General features: G+C 45.9%; 1 protein-coding gene across 4 annotated transcripts in view; it reads right to left on the reverse strand.

Annotated features, from left to right (window-relative positions):
- cdkl5 (cyclin dependent kinase like 5) overlaps positions 1-14,471 on the reverse strand; it is a 47,111-nt gene that overhangs the window by 24,459 nt on the left and 8,181 nt on the right. The window lies entirely within an intron of this gene.

Consider the following 14,471-nt stretch of genomic DNA (forward strand, 5'->3'; position numbering starts at 1 on the left):
AACCCAAGAAACAGCACACCCTGGCATAGTTAATGTGCATCGTAGGTTTCCTTCAGCTCCTTGCTGGTAGCTTGAGTGACCTTGCTGAATTTTACAAGCTGCTGTGGATGCAGATACAGAGATTTAGCCGTATTTTGATTCAAAGGCTGTGCTGCAGCTTCACACATCAAGTCTATTGTCCAGCTTTACTGGAAAACAATACAACTGTAGGTTCTGCTGCAGGTTTCCACATATCAGGTTGATTATTTGTGGGATAAAAAAAAAACATAAATTAGATGTTCTCGCAAATAGGACACTCATAGGGTAATTGCACATGTCTTCAAATCCTCTTCAGGTTTTAATAGATGTTCTACTGGCTCTGTCTATGATTGGGCAAAATACAATGAGCCAGATATAAATCATGCTTTCATGATTACCCCGCTGTATTGTGTTTAAGACCATGAGAAGCTCCTGCAAAAGGGAATTATTTCCCACAATAAAGCAATCTATGTGATAGAGCTACCTCTTGACACTGCGGTGAGCATTTCCGTGCCTTATCTCAGAGTACATAAAGTAACTTCATTTGGTCCCAAGTATGCTGGAGGACTAACATTAAAGGTAGGGTAGGTAAGAATGGAGAAACCAGCTGAAAAAAAAAAAAATCGGCCCCTTCCTTACAGAGCCCCTCCTCCAACACACATGAACGCGCACATGACCAATGAGGGCACGAGATAGGTTTGTGCACGAGATGGAAGGCTGACAGGCAGGTAGCCCATCCAGTTATTTTAGCCGGGCCGGCTAAAATAATTGGTGGTGCTTTTTACAGTACTACGGCTTCCACAGATGAAATTGTTGTATGTATTTATTGTCAAAGCATTTAATTTATTCATTGCTATCGGGATGTTAAGAGCATTCCATGGAATATAACAAAAAGTGTTTCTGAAGTGAATTACCTACCCCACCTTTAAATCGCCAAATTGTCTCTGATGATTTGTTTCAGTATGCTCCAGTGAAACCCGATAAAGCTTCTCCTTCCTAACATAGAGTAGCAGTTTGGTCTGGCGATGATTTTCCTTAGAAACTGTTGAGAAATAACTATCTGGACTGAGGTAAAATTAGTCAGTGGTTATATGGTTTGCATTTTAATGAACAGTGACTATTGTAAGGCTTTAGATTAACTTTGATACATGAGAGGGGAGACTGAAGTCCTTAGATGCACACACAGACACAAGTCAAGCAGGTATTCACAGGTGAGAAAGATTATATACGTAAATATGTATTTTTTATTAAAAGATAATGCCCTTGATGGCATTTCTATAGCTTGAAACAATACATAACACAAACTGTTTGCTTCAGTGGAAGTATGAAAGATGTAATTTTTTGCATTAAAGACTTTGTCCTTTGGTCACATTAAAAACAGAAAAAAGTTAAAGACTGAAATTATATTTAAAAAGAATGTCAAATCTTTTGAAAGGATGCAACATAACTGAGTAACCTCATTATTTAATCCTAATGTTAGACCCTGAGGAGATGTTGCCAACAGCAGTCCAGAGAGAATTACAGCATCAGGCCAGTGTCCTCTGTCCTCTGATACTCTCATGTTTATCTATTGTCCTTTTGTCTAAAGAGGGTCAGAGAGACAGTCAGCCTCAGTGTCGAGAAGAGGACCACGTGGTTAGGAACAGAAAACAAAATAGCATGGGGCAAGAGCTCTTATTTACAATTAATTATAAGTAGAGCTTCAGCAAGGATCCTGGAGGGGGCCTGGGAGTACGCTTATCCGGTCTACATGTGTTTTGTAGACTTGGAGAAGGCGTATGACCGAGTTCCCAGGGAGTTACTGTGGGAGGTGCTGCGGGAGTATGGGGTGAGGGGTCTCTACTCAGGGCCATCCAATCTCTGTACTCCCAAAGCGAGAGCTGTGTCCGGGTCCTCGGCAGTAAGTCGGACCCACTTCCGGTGAGGGTTGGCCTCCGCCAGGGCTGCGCTTTGTCACCAATCCTGTTTGTAATATACATGGATCGGATTTCGAGGCGTAGTCGTGGGGGGGGGGGGAGGGGGTCTGCAGTTCGGTGGACTAAGGATTGCACCACTGCTTTTTGCAGATGATGTGGTTCTGATGGCTTCATCGGTCTGCGACCTTCAGCACTCACTGGATCGGTTCGCAACCAAGTGTGAAGCGGCTGGGATGAGGATCAGCACCTCCAAATCTGAGGCCATGGTTCTCAGCAGGAAACCGATGGACTGTCCACTCCAAGTAGGGAATGAGTCCTTACCCCAAGTGAAGGAGTTCAAGTATCTCGGGGTCTTGTTCTCGAGTGAGGGAACAATGGAGCGTGAGATGGGCCGGAGAATCGGAGCAGCGGGAGCGGTACTGCAGTCGCTTTACCGCACCGTTGTGACAAAAAGGGAGCTGAGTCAGAAGGCAAAGCTCTCTGTCTACCGGGCCATTTTCGTTCCTACCCTCACCTATGGTCATGAAGGATGGGTCATGACCGAAAGAACGAGATTGCGGATACAAGCGGCCGAGATGGGTTTTCTCCGCAGGGTGGCTGGTGTCTCCCTTAGGGATAAGGTGAGAAGTTCGGTCATCAGGGAGGGACTCGGAGTTGAGCCGCTCCTCCTTCGCGTCGAAGGGAGCCAGTTGAGGTGGTTCGGGCACCTAGTTAGGATGCCACCTGAGCGCCTCCCTAGGGAGGTGTTCCAGGCACGTCCAGCTGGGAAGAGACCAAGGGGTAGACCTAGGACCAGGTGGAGGGATTATATCTCTTCGCTGGCCTGGGAGCGCCTTGGGATCCCCCAGTCAGAGCTGGTTGATGTGGCCAGGGAAAAGAAAGTTTGGGGCTCTCTGCTGGAACTGCTACCCCCGCGACCCATCGACGGATAAGCGGGAGAAGATGGATGGATGGATGGATGGATGGATGGATGGATGGATGGATGGATAGAGCTTCAGTTTCCAGTGAAAGAAAGTACATCCGTGATTTCATTGTAATGTTCTTATTTGTCTTCAATGATGAGGCAAAATCAGTAACACAGATTACACACACCCTGTGGCAGCACCCTGTAATGTGCTGATGATGCTTGTTGCTCTGACCTCCACTGATTTACCTTTTTTGAGCCACTGTAAAGTCAGCACATCTAAAAATAACCTCTTGCTAATTTTCTGCTGAGGACATGAACAGCCACTGATTGTCACATTCAACAAAAGAGCTATAGCTTTCACATCAGCAATGAAGGTTTATCATACAATGGCAGGATGTGTGCAATAATCAGGCTACCATAATCTGTGCCACAGAGGTGGTGATGTTAGTGCTCTTATCTTTCATATTAATACATGTCTGTTATATAGAGGTCAGCATAATTATGCTAAATGGGAAAAATACATCACACTTATATCCCATTTCTACCTTAAAGCACGTAGCAATTGGCCTGTCATCTATTTGCAGTGCTGTATTTTACTCATCTCAGCACCCCCCCATCCTGAAAACTCCATATTTTGATTGTCCTTATCTCCTTTATTTTTGCCCTTTTATTCAATTACTTTTGCTTTCTGACACAGGTCCATATCTATTTATACATTTAGTTTTCTTTTATTTTTTGTCTTTATTTGCCTCCTAAATACTATTTCCATTAACTGTTCTATTATTTTTTCTCAATGTTTACTGATATTGGGATATGTACCATGCCGCTGAACTTGTGCTCTTCAACATGTAGAGTAAACTCATCTTAAACTGTGACAAAATCTTATATTAAACAAAAGCAACGTTTATTCTCATCCAGACTGATATCTTACATCAACAATCTTTTTATCGTAACCCAGTTCCTTTTATAAATATATAAAAGTCAATCAAAAGTAACTAGAGCCCAGGCACTTACTATGGTTTACCAACAGTCAAAACCACAAAAGCATTCTGCCTACAAAGATTCAAAACTTTAAAAATAGCAAAATCCCCAGGTTTTTACAAAATACTTAAAAAAAATTTAAATAGTAACTAAAACAGTTCCTGTTAACCCAACCAGTGGAAATGAATTAAAACCCCTTAAGCAATACAATACAGCAGATAACATTTAGGCACCAGGAATAACCGTGTAGGTTGAGCCATTGTCACTCCCAACACACAAATTCAAGATAACACATAAGCCTCCACATACACACACCCACATACGCTAATACAACACTTCCATAAAGTGGCAGAACATTGCACAAACGCGGGCACACATTCGCTCAGCTAATTAAATGTTCCATCAAACACATGCTGTACTGTAAAGTATACATAATTTATACAGGGGCACACATTTACAATGCATTTTGTGTCTTGGTAGTACAGTTAGGCTCTTCTGAGTCACCTGCTTAGGTTTGAGCCCGCTGCCTCGCACTACCACAGACTGCTGTCGACTCCTAACAGGGTGACCCATTTACTGTCAGCATAGTCCCCATATTCAATATCTCCCTTTAAAAATCCTACTCTCCATCACACACACACACACACGCACGCACGCACGCACGCACACACACACACACACACACACACACACACACACACACACGCGCGCGCGCGCACACGCGCTCTCCCTCTGCCACCCTTTATCTCTTTTGCCCTCCTTCCAGCTGAGAAAAGTAAAAATAAACTGCTCTCTCGCAGGAAAGCTAAAAAGCATTCATTGCCATGGTCTGATTCTCTGGCTTTATGTGTGAAAATGAATCCTCCACAACTGTTATATAAGTGGGAAACGTCACATGTCACTTCTTAGTAAGTTAGTGCCATAGAAAGGGTTTGACATTATCACACTTTGACAGCTGGTATCTTCATTTCTTTGGTATTGTTGGGAATCTAATATGTGGTGCAATAAAATGTAGAAAATAAAAGGGATTGAAATGAAAAAAATTATGAATTGGTGTTGTTGACCTTGGTTTATATGTTGTTATCAAGCATTAAAACATATTGTTATTCAGAAACATTTTACACACTATGTAATTTCTTTACTGATTAAGTAGCCCTAAACTTTCATGTCACAGTGGTTGAACACTCTCACACATTTACTGGTGCTTTTATTACAAAGAATATAAATTATAATTACTAGAGGCTCACCAAGTCATTTGTATATGTGTTCCTTTCTTGACTAGTTGTGGAGATGGGGAAACATTTTCTTACATAGGCAGCTTTACACAAAGACCTTAATCAGAGAACAAACACTTTACAGACACACAAATCTTTGAAAGACAAGATAAATGTGACTACAAATGCCCAGGTTTAGTCACTTTCTGTTTGCATTTAACATGTCTGATCATGCAGATTGTGCTTTACCGTTTAATCTGTCTCTGCTGGGGTTGCAACTTCCTCTCTAACCCTCATGTTCTGCTAACCCCCTCGTTCATGTCTCAAGAACGCATGATTGCATATTTAGAGTTCTCACTCAATGTATACAATTTATGGCTCACTTGAAATGTTCATGAAGTGTAGCGTTGAGAAAACTTGGTCAAGTGAAAGGGCCTGAAATGAACGAAACATGCCAAAATGTTGTGCGGGGACCACAGGGCAAACGCCCAGCACTCACAGTAGTCACATAATGAATCAAGCCATTTTAGTTTCATTTCCCATTCAGCTGTCACGCAATGTAAGCAGTAACTACCCAGATTTGTTTGCTTCCAAATACATCTTTGAATTCTAAACATACTTGGGTTAGCGTAGGAAACAATAATAAAAATAGCCATTTTGAATACTCTCTAAGAAACACATAAGGGTAAAAGCAGCATTAAATATTTAAAAATGTCCTTTTCCTCTCGTTGACTTGGCTGCAACTGTCACTCCTCCCACATTAGTCCTCTCTCGCTCTCGTGTGGAGTGAGGTGTTTTTCACAAATATATTATGTTCATAAATGAGAGAGAATGATACAGAATTAGACAAAAAATATATAATGTTATCATTATGCAGTCAAAGCTGAACCTATTACTCTATCCACGCAGATTATTCTTCACTACAGAACATTTTATAATGAACGTTCCTCAAAGTGGCTTGGTTTGGAAGAAAGAAAGTATTTATTTATAAACTCTGAGAAGCCTTTACTTTGTCTAAAATAATTGTTCAAGTCTTCTCTTTCTACATCACATTGAGACAGTTGCATCATAATCACTTCAAATGGAACATTTCTGGCATTGGTTCTTTAATTTTCATTATTGTGATATATTACATCACATAACAATGTCATCATCAAAAGGAGTGTGGGAATACTTTCACCAAAATAATTTGTGAGTTTAAGGCAAAAAAGCCCTAGTTTTTTCTTTCTGTTCTTAATGACAGTACAGATACTCACTTAACTGAATAGTTTCCCCTCTCATATCTGTTCTAATCTATTTCTTTTATTTTGTCAAGAACAATTTGTTTGTACGATGTGTCACACCCAATCCTACGCTGATTGTTGATGGTTAATTTGAACAGTGATAGCTTTTTTCATTCAGATTAACTTTTTCATGACTTTATTAACCAGGATGTGTTGATTGTTTATCTATCCTTGTTCCGCTTTCTTTTCACAGCTATGTAAAAAACAGCAAGAAGAGGAAGATAATACACAACAGCATTATATCGACAGTATGTCTGTCATCATCCTTTGGACCTGTCTGCTGCATTCGACACGGTGAACCATCAGATCCTCCTTCGCACTCTCCAAGAACTTGGAGTTTCAGGCTCTGCACTTTCCCTCCTCACCTCATACCTCAAAGACCGCACCTACAGGGTTACTTGGAGAGGGTCCGAGTCCGACCCTTGTCAATTAACTACAGGGGTCCCTCAGGGCTATGTTCTTGGTCCCCTCCTCTTCTCCTTGTACACAAACTCGCTCGGATCTGTCATTAGCCCGCGTGGTTTTTCATACCACTGCTACGCTGACGACACCCAATCAATTCTGTCCTTTCCCCGCTCAGAGACCCAGGTCGTCGCACGCATCTCTGCTTGTCTAGCTGACATCTCTCAGTGGATATCTGATCATCACCTCAAGCTCAACCTTGACAAAACTGAACTGCTTTTCCTTCCGGGAAAAGATTGTCCCACTCTTGACCTAACAATCAACATTGGCACCTCTGTTGTTTCCCCGACTCAGACTGCAAGGAATCTGGGTGTGATCCTAGATAACAACCTGTCCTTCACTGCAAACATCGCTGCTACAACCCGTTGCTGCAGATACACGCTTTACAACATCAGGAAGATGCGTCCCCAGCTGACCCAGAAAGCCACGCAGCTTCTGGTCCAGGCTCTCGTCATTTCACGTCTAGACTACTGCAACTCCCTCCTGGCTGGTCTACCTGCATGTGCCATCCGACCTCTGCAGCTCATCCAGAATGCAGCTGCTCGCCTGGTCTTTAACCTTCCTAAATTCTCCCACCACAACTGCTAGAATCCACTTCAAGACAATGGTACTTGCGTACCATGCTGCGAATGGATCTGGCCCTTCCTACATCCAGGACCAACCCAGTCTCACGGCATTTCGTGTTCACCAACACGATTTTTAATCTATTGATTCGTGTTCACCATCACGATTTGCCCCTTTTTTTCGTGTTGCACAGCACGATTTTAAAAGCAATGTATTTCTACTGGTAACGTGTTTCATGCCTGCAGGCTGCAGCACGTCTTTTTCTCCGGTCGGGTCGTGGAAGACCGGAAGCTGTGTGGTTCATAAAAACATGTTCTTACTCAATATCAAGCCACAATTATTGCTTTTATTTTAAATCGTATAATTTCGGACTTTTGTTGCCGTCTGTGAGGGAAATAAACGGGGCTCAGAGCCTCAGGATACTGAAATCTGTATTTTTAAATATTTTTTTCCTTCTAATTTGTTATTCTTTTCAAAATAACACACTGTTATTTACTCACCAATAACACACAATTATCCTTGCTTTTATTTATTGGTTTAATTCCATAACCTCTGGCTTTTTTGGCTTTCGTCAGGAACTGAATTTCAAAATAAAAATAACCGGAAACAGACGTAGGCCTATAAGGGACATTTAGAGCATCATTGCGATTGTCAACATTTCTGAGTTTAGGATGGCCGAAAACACTACACTACCCATAATCCCCAGCTATCGTTTAGGACTACAGTTGCCGTAAGGTTACGCAGAGCGTCAAACAGCTGTGTGAAATGGAACGAAACCACGCCAGATTATCCAAAACTAGAATCGAACACCCCCCCAGAACTACACATGCTGGCTATTGTGTTTCGCAAAATGTTCTATGGGACGTCTCTACTGAACGTTTTCGTTTTTCCCACAATTAGAAGTTGCCATTATTAAACACATTGGTGTTATCAAATGTAAAACATATAATTAATAAATGGGTGAAAATCACTTGTGTCCATAATGCGCAGCATTAATATATAGCATTAATATATACCCACATGACAGCTCATTGCTACTTTGTAATTCTACTCCACTACAATTCAGAGGTTAACCTGGTATTTTTACTCCACTGCATTTATTTGAGTTACTTTGCCGATTCTGATTAATTATGTGAAATATAAACAACCCTTAAATCAGACTTTAGTTACACGTGACCTGAGTAAAATTCAGGTATGGTGATTGTCAAGTGCCAACAATCAGGAGAGATATTTGATAGTTGGTGCTTGAGAAGACTAAACATGTATCTGCAATTGACATGAATGGAAACAAGTAATAAAGTATATTCATTACTCGTTATTCTCTACTAATTGTCACAATTCACATGTTAGGTCACGTTTGTAGTTTTGTCTGTGTTGGTGTTTTTCTTGTCTTTGGGTTTCCTGTCTTATTGTGTTAAGTGTTCACCCCCATTTCCTGCCTGTCTGCTTTCTGTCTGTTTCCCTTCCTGATTACCCGATTGTGTTCACCTGTTGTCCTTGTGTTTCTCCTCCCCTGCCCGGCTGTTTCTCGTTGTCATGATTACCCCTTCTTGTATTTAGTCTTGTCTCTGTCTGTGTTCAGTGTTGGGTCATTGTTTGTTGGTGACGGAGTTCACCGGAGAGTGTTCTGTTCTGTATGTGTCATTTATCCTTGAAATAAAGGGTTTCTCAAAGGTTATCTGCACTTGGGTCCTGCTTCCTTCACTCATCCGTGACAGAATGACCCAACCAGGAATGGACCCAGCAGACAGTTTGTACGAGGTGAAGTACAAGTTAACATGCTTGAGGAATGACTTTCGATATGCCTCCAGTACTGAAGAGAGGCAGTCAGTTATTTCTGCGGCACGCCAGGAGGTAACCTCAAGGCCCTGGTTGAGGGAGTTGCTCCCCGAGTGGGTGGAGGACTTTTTGGGCAGCGTTGAGGTCAAACCTTTTTCCCGGCCTGCTAGCTCCAGGCATGCTAGTCCCCTACCTCCCAATTCCCAACCTGACACCATACGTCTCGGCGTGTTCCGTCTGGGGTCAACCCATGCTTCTGTCCCAGTTCCTGCTCCTATTCATGAGTCTTATGCTGGAACTCGTCAGGCTTATGGAGGCCCACGGAGCATTCAGGCGGCTGCTAAGAGGAGTCGTCGCAAGGACAGACAAGGAGCCCGGGCCCCAGCAGCCATGGTCCCAGTACAGGCGCCAGCAGCCATGGTTCCAGCCTCAGTCCTGGCCCCTGCAGCCACGGTTCCGGCCCCTGCAGCCACGGTCCCGGCCCCAGCAGCCATGGTTCCTGCCCCAGTGCAGGCTCCCACAGCCATGTTTCCGGCTCCAGGGCCGGCCCCAGCGGCTATGGTCTCGGCTCCGGGAGCGCCCTATACGGCCGTGTTTCCGGCGTCGAAGCTGGAGCTTATAGACAGGATTCTGGCTTCAGCAGCCATGTTTCTGGCTGCTATTCCGGTCCCTGCAGCCAGGGTTTCGGCCCCAGTTCTGGTCCCAGCAGCCATGGTCCCGACCCCAGCTGCCTTGGTTCCAGACCCGGATCTGGTCCCGGCTGCCACGGTCCCATCTCGGGTTCCCTCCTCTGGTTCCTCCTCGAGTCCCCTCTCTAGTTTCCCTCTCGAGTTCCCTCCCGAGTTCCCTTCTCTAGTTACTCTTCTAGTCCCCTCTTTAGTCTCTGTTCGAGTCCCCTCTCTGTTTCCATCTCAAGTTCCCTCTCCAGTTCCCCCTCGAGTCCCCTCTCGAGTTCCCTCCTTTAGTCCCTCCTTTAGGCCCTCCTCTAGTCCCTCCTCGAGTCCCCTCTCTAGTTCCCCTCTCGAGTTCCCTTCTCTAGTTACTCCTCTAGTCCCTCCTCTAGTTTCTCCTCTAGTCCCCTCTGTAGTCCCTTCTCGAGTCCCCTCTCTGTTTTCATCTCCAGTTCCCCCTCGAGTTCCCTCCTCGAGTCCCCTCTCTAGGTTCCCTCTCGAGTTCCCTTCTCTAGTTACTCATCTAGTCCCTCCTCTAGTCTCTCCTCTAGTCCCCTCTTTAGTCTCTGTTCGAGTCCCCTCTCTGTTTCCATCTCAAGTTCCCTCTCCAGTTCCCCCTCGAGTCCCCTCTCGAGGTCCCTCCTTTAGGCCCTCTAGTCCCTCCTCGAGTCCCCTCTCTAGTTCCCCTCTCGAGTTCCCTTCCCTAGTTACTCCTCTAGTCCCCTCTGTAGTCCCTTCTCGAGTTCCCTCTCTGTTTCCATCTCGAGTCCCCTCTCGAGTCCCCTCTCGAGTTCCCTCCTCTGGTCCCTCCTCTGGTCCCTCCTCGAGTCCCCTCTTTAGTTCCCCTCTCAAATCCCCTCTCGTGTTCCCTTCTCTAGTCCCCTCTGGAGTCCCCTCTCCAGTCTCCGCTCGAGTTCCCTCTCCATTCCCTATTCAAGCCCCTACGCAAGTGTCGTTGGAGGTCCCGCCGTCTACTCCCCTGCCGGGGGTCCTGCCAACCCTGTGTCCTGTGCCGTTGGAGGTCCCGCAGAATACTCTTCTGCCGGGGGTCCTGCCAACCCTGTGTCCTGTCGTTGGAGGTCCCGCCGTCTGCTCCCCTGTCGGGGGTCCTGCCAGCTCGGTGTCCTGTGCCATTGGAGGTCCTGCCGTCTACTCCCCTGCCGGGGGTCCTGCCAACCCTGTGTCCTGTGCCGTTGGAGGTCCCGCCGTCTACTCCCCTGCCGAGGGTCCTGCCAACCCTTTCTCCTGTCCCGTTGGAGGTCCCGCAGAATACTCTTCTGCCGGGGGTCCTGCCAACCCTTTCTCCTGTCCCGTTGGAGGTCCCGCCGTCTACTCCCCTGCCGGGGGTCCTGCCAGCTCTGTGTCCTGTGCCGTTGGAGGTCCCGCCGTCTACTCCCCTGCCGGGGGTCCTGCCAGCCCTGTGTCCTGTGTCGTTGGAGGTCCCGCCGTCTACTCCCCTGCCGGGGGTCCTGCCAACCCTTTCTCCTGTCCCGTTGGAGGTCCCGCCGTCTACTCCCCTGCCGGGGGTCCTGCCAGCTCTGTGTCCTGTGCCGTTGGAGGTCCCGCCGTCTACTCCCCTGCCGGGGGTCCTGCCAACCCTGTGTCCTGTGCCGTTGGAGGTCCCGCAGAATACTCCCCTGCCGGGGGTCCTGCCAGCTCTGTGTCCTGTGCCGTTTGAGGTCCCGCCGTCTACTCCCCTGCCGGGGGTCCTGCCAACCCTGTGTCCTGTGCCGTTGGAGGTCCCGCCGTCTACGCCCCTGCCGGGGGTCCTGCCAACCCTGTGTCCTGTGTCGTTGGAGGTCCCGCCGTCTACTCCCCTGCCGGGGGTCCTGCCAACCTTTTCTCCTGTCCCGTTGGAGGTCCCGCAGAAGACTCTCCTGCCGGGGGTCCTGCCAACCCTATATCCCGTGCCGTTGGAGGTTCTACCATGGGGCCCTGCCAGCCCCATGTCCATCACCGGTCTCGCCGGGGTTCCTGCCAACTCCTGGTCCTTTTCCGTGGGGGATCCTGCCGAAGCCTGTCTGACCGGCTCCGGTTTCTGTCCGGCCGACACCGGGTCCTGCCCGATCTCCGGAACTGGCCCATCAGCGCTTTCCTGCCCGGCCTCCTGATCCTGTCCGGTCGTCACCGGCTCGAGCCCGGCCCCCTGAGAGCCGCGGTCTTCGCCCTCGAGCCCGGGCCCCTGAGAGCCGCGGTCTTCGCCCTCGTGCCCGGGCCCCTGAGAGCCGCGGTCTTCGCCCTCGTGCCCGGCCCCCTGAGAGCCGCGGTCTTCGCCCTCGAGCCCGGCCCCCTGAGAGCCGCGGTCTTCGCCCTCGTGCCCGGCCCCCTGAGAGCTGCGGTCTTCGCCCTCGGGCCCGACCTCCTGACTCTTCCTGCCGTTGCCTTCGCCCTCGGACCCGGGTCCCTGACTCTTCCAGCCGCTGCCTTCGGTCCTCCATGGTCCCCACCTTGGACTCTGTTTTGACCCCGGGCCGTCCGCCCGAGACCCCTTCCGGGTTCTCTGCCTTGTCCCCGGGCAGTCCGCCCGAATCCCCCTTTTTGGACTGTACCTTGCCCCCCGGGCCGTCCGCCCGAGACCCCTTCCTGGTCCTCCGCTGTGTTCCTGGGCTGTCAGCCCAAGATCCATCCTCCGGACCCCCTCCGCCCACCCTGCTTGGGGTTTTGGACTTTTTTGTTTTTGTTTTTTTTAGGGACGTCTGGAATCCGTCCCTTGAGGGGGGGGTTCTGTCACAATTCACATGTTAGGTCACGTTTGTAGTTTTGTCTGTGTTGGTGGTTTTCTTGTCTTTGGGTTTCCTGTCTTATTGTGTTAAGTGTTCACCCCCATTTCCTGCCTGTCTGCTTTCTGTCTGTTTCCCTTCCTGATTACCCGATTGTGTTCACCTGTTGTCCTTGTGTTTCTCCTCCCCTGCCCGGCTGTTTCTCGTTGTCATGATTACCCCTTCTTGTATTTAGTCTCGTCTCTGTTCAGTGTTGGGTCATTGTTTGTTGGTGACGGAGTTCACCGGAGAGTGTTCTGTTCTGTATGTATCATTTATCCTTGAAATAAAGGGTTTCTCAAAGGTTATCTGCACTTGGGTCCTGCTTCCTTCACTCATCCGTGACACTAATAGTTAATTAAAGACTGTATATTATGGCTATGTTGCACATCCCTTTCAAGATTTTCAAAGGTTTATTGACATATCATACACAACTACGGTGTAGTTATGCAATGAATGAAAAACTTGGGTCACAGGTTCCTCAACAGTGCATTACAAGACATCTATCAATATGTGTGTACCTCCACCATTAAACTGTCATATTCTGCACATTTCTTATTCTATCTACATACATAAGAGTATAATTAATGTGTATAATATCAGTTAAAATAAGTGCTTCAACATAGTTAACATTGCAGGAAAGCAATATATTAGACGTTAATTACTTTGTCAGGCTTAATATTTAATGTTTAAATAAAGGTTAATCCGTTTTTCTGTTTTGCACCTCCTATTAATATCTGTGTACATCCTGCACTAAACTGTTTTATTGTAGAGATCACTTATAGTATCTTCTTGATTTTGTATATTCTATATTTCTATATTTATACGTTCCCCCTATGAAAGTATGTACTCTTAATATTTTTTTAATCAAATATAACACAAACAATAATTCAATAACGTGCTTTAACCACTAGGAGGTGCACACAAGGTGCACACAGCCATAATAACTTTGTATTATTAGTGTGTATGTACAACATCTGAAGATGTATAGTTTTATGCATGCTTTCACATCATTTTACAGCATATTGCTATACTATTTCAGACTCAGTATTTACATTCTTACATTCAAAGAAAATCAGTAATATCTTTGAAAACTACAGTCCTTTTTTATCAGCTGTGCACCGTTATGGTGTAAATATAACCTATCTATGAATTAGATCAAATGTAAAAGTCAGCCGAATTAGTGTTGATACTGCAAGGAGACGTATTGTGTGAAGAGAAATTGAAGATGTTGTTTAATTGTTGATATATTTATGATCCACGTCAAGTATTCAGTTTCGGCGCCATTTCTTCCAGTTTTTCCAAAGGTCTTCTCATCAGGGCTCTCTAAATAAATAACTACGGCAGATCTGTAGTATGTAATGCAGCCGAACCGTGTATTACAATGCCGTTATGTGATGACTTTCAAAGAGAAAAGCAAGAGCACTCGGAATTAAGTATTATTTTATACTTTTAAAATGTTTTCCGGATTTCATATAATATAAACACCAAATCCCAGCATGTATTGCGGCTAACACATCCAATCAGTGAGCTTAAAACCATAGCTGAGGATCTTGGGTAATCGCTCGAAATGCCTACGTCTGTTTCCTGTTATATTTATTTTGAAATTCAGTTCCTGACGGACGCCGAAAAAGCCCGAGATTATGGAATTAAACCAATAAATAAAAGCAAGGATAATTGTGTGTTATTGGTGAGTAAATAACAGTGTGTTATTTTGAAAAGAATAACAAATTAGAAGGAAAAAAAGATTTAAAAAAATACAGATTTCAGTATCCTGAGGCTCTGAGCCCCATTTATTTTCCTCACAGACGACAACAAAAGTCCGAAATTATACGATTTAAAATAAAAGCAATAACTGTGGCTTGATATTGAGTAAGAACATGTTTTTATGAACCACACAGCTTCCGGTCTTCCACG

Source organism: Pseudochaenichthys georgianus, chromosome 3 (assembly GCF_902827115.2).
Source record: "Pseudochaenichthys georgianus chromosome 3, fPseGeo1.2, whole genome shotgun sequence".
NCBI lineage: Eukaryota > Metazoa > Chordata > Actinopteri > Perciformes > Channichthyidae > Pseudochaenichthys > Pseudochaenichthys georgianus.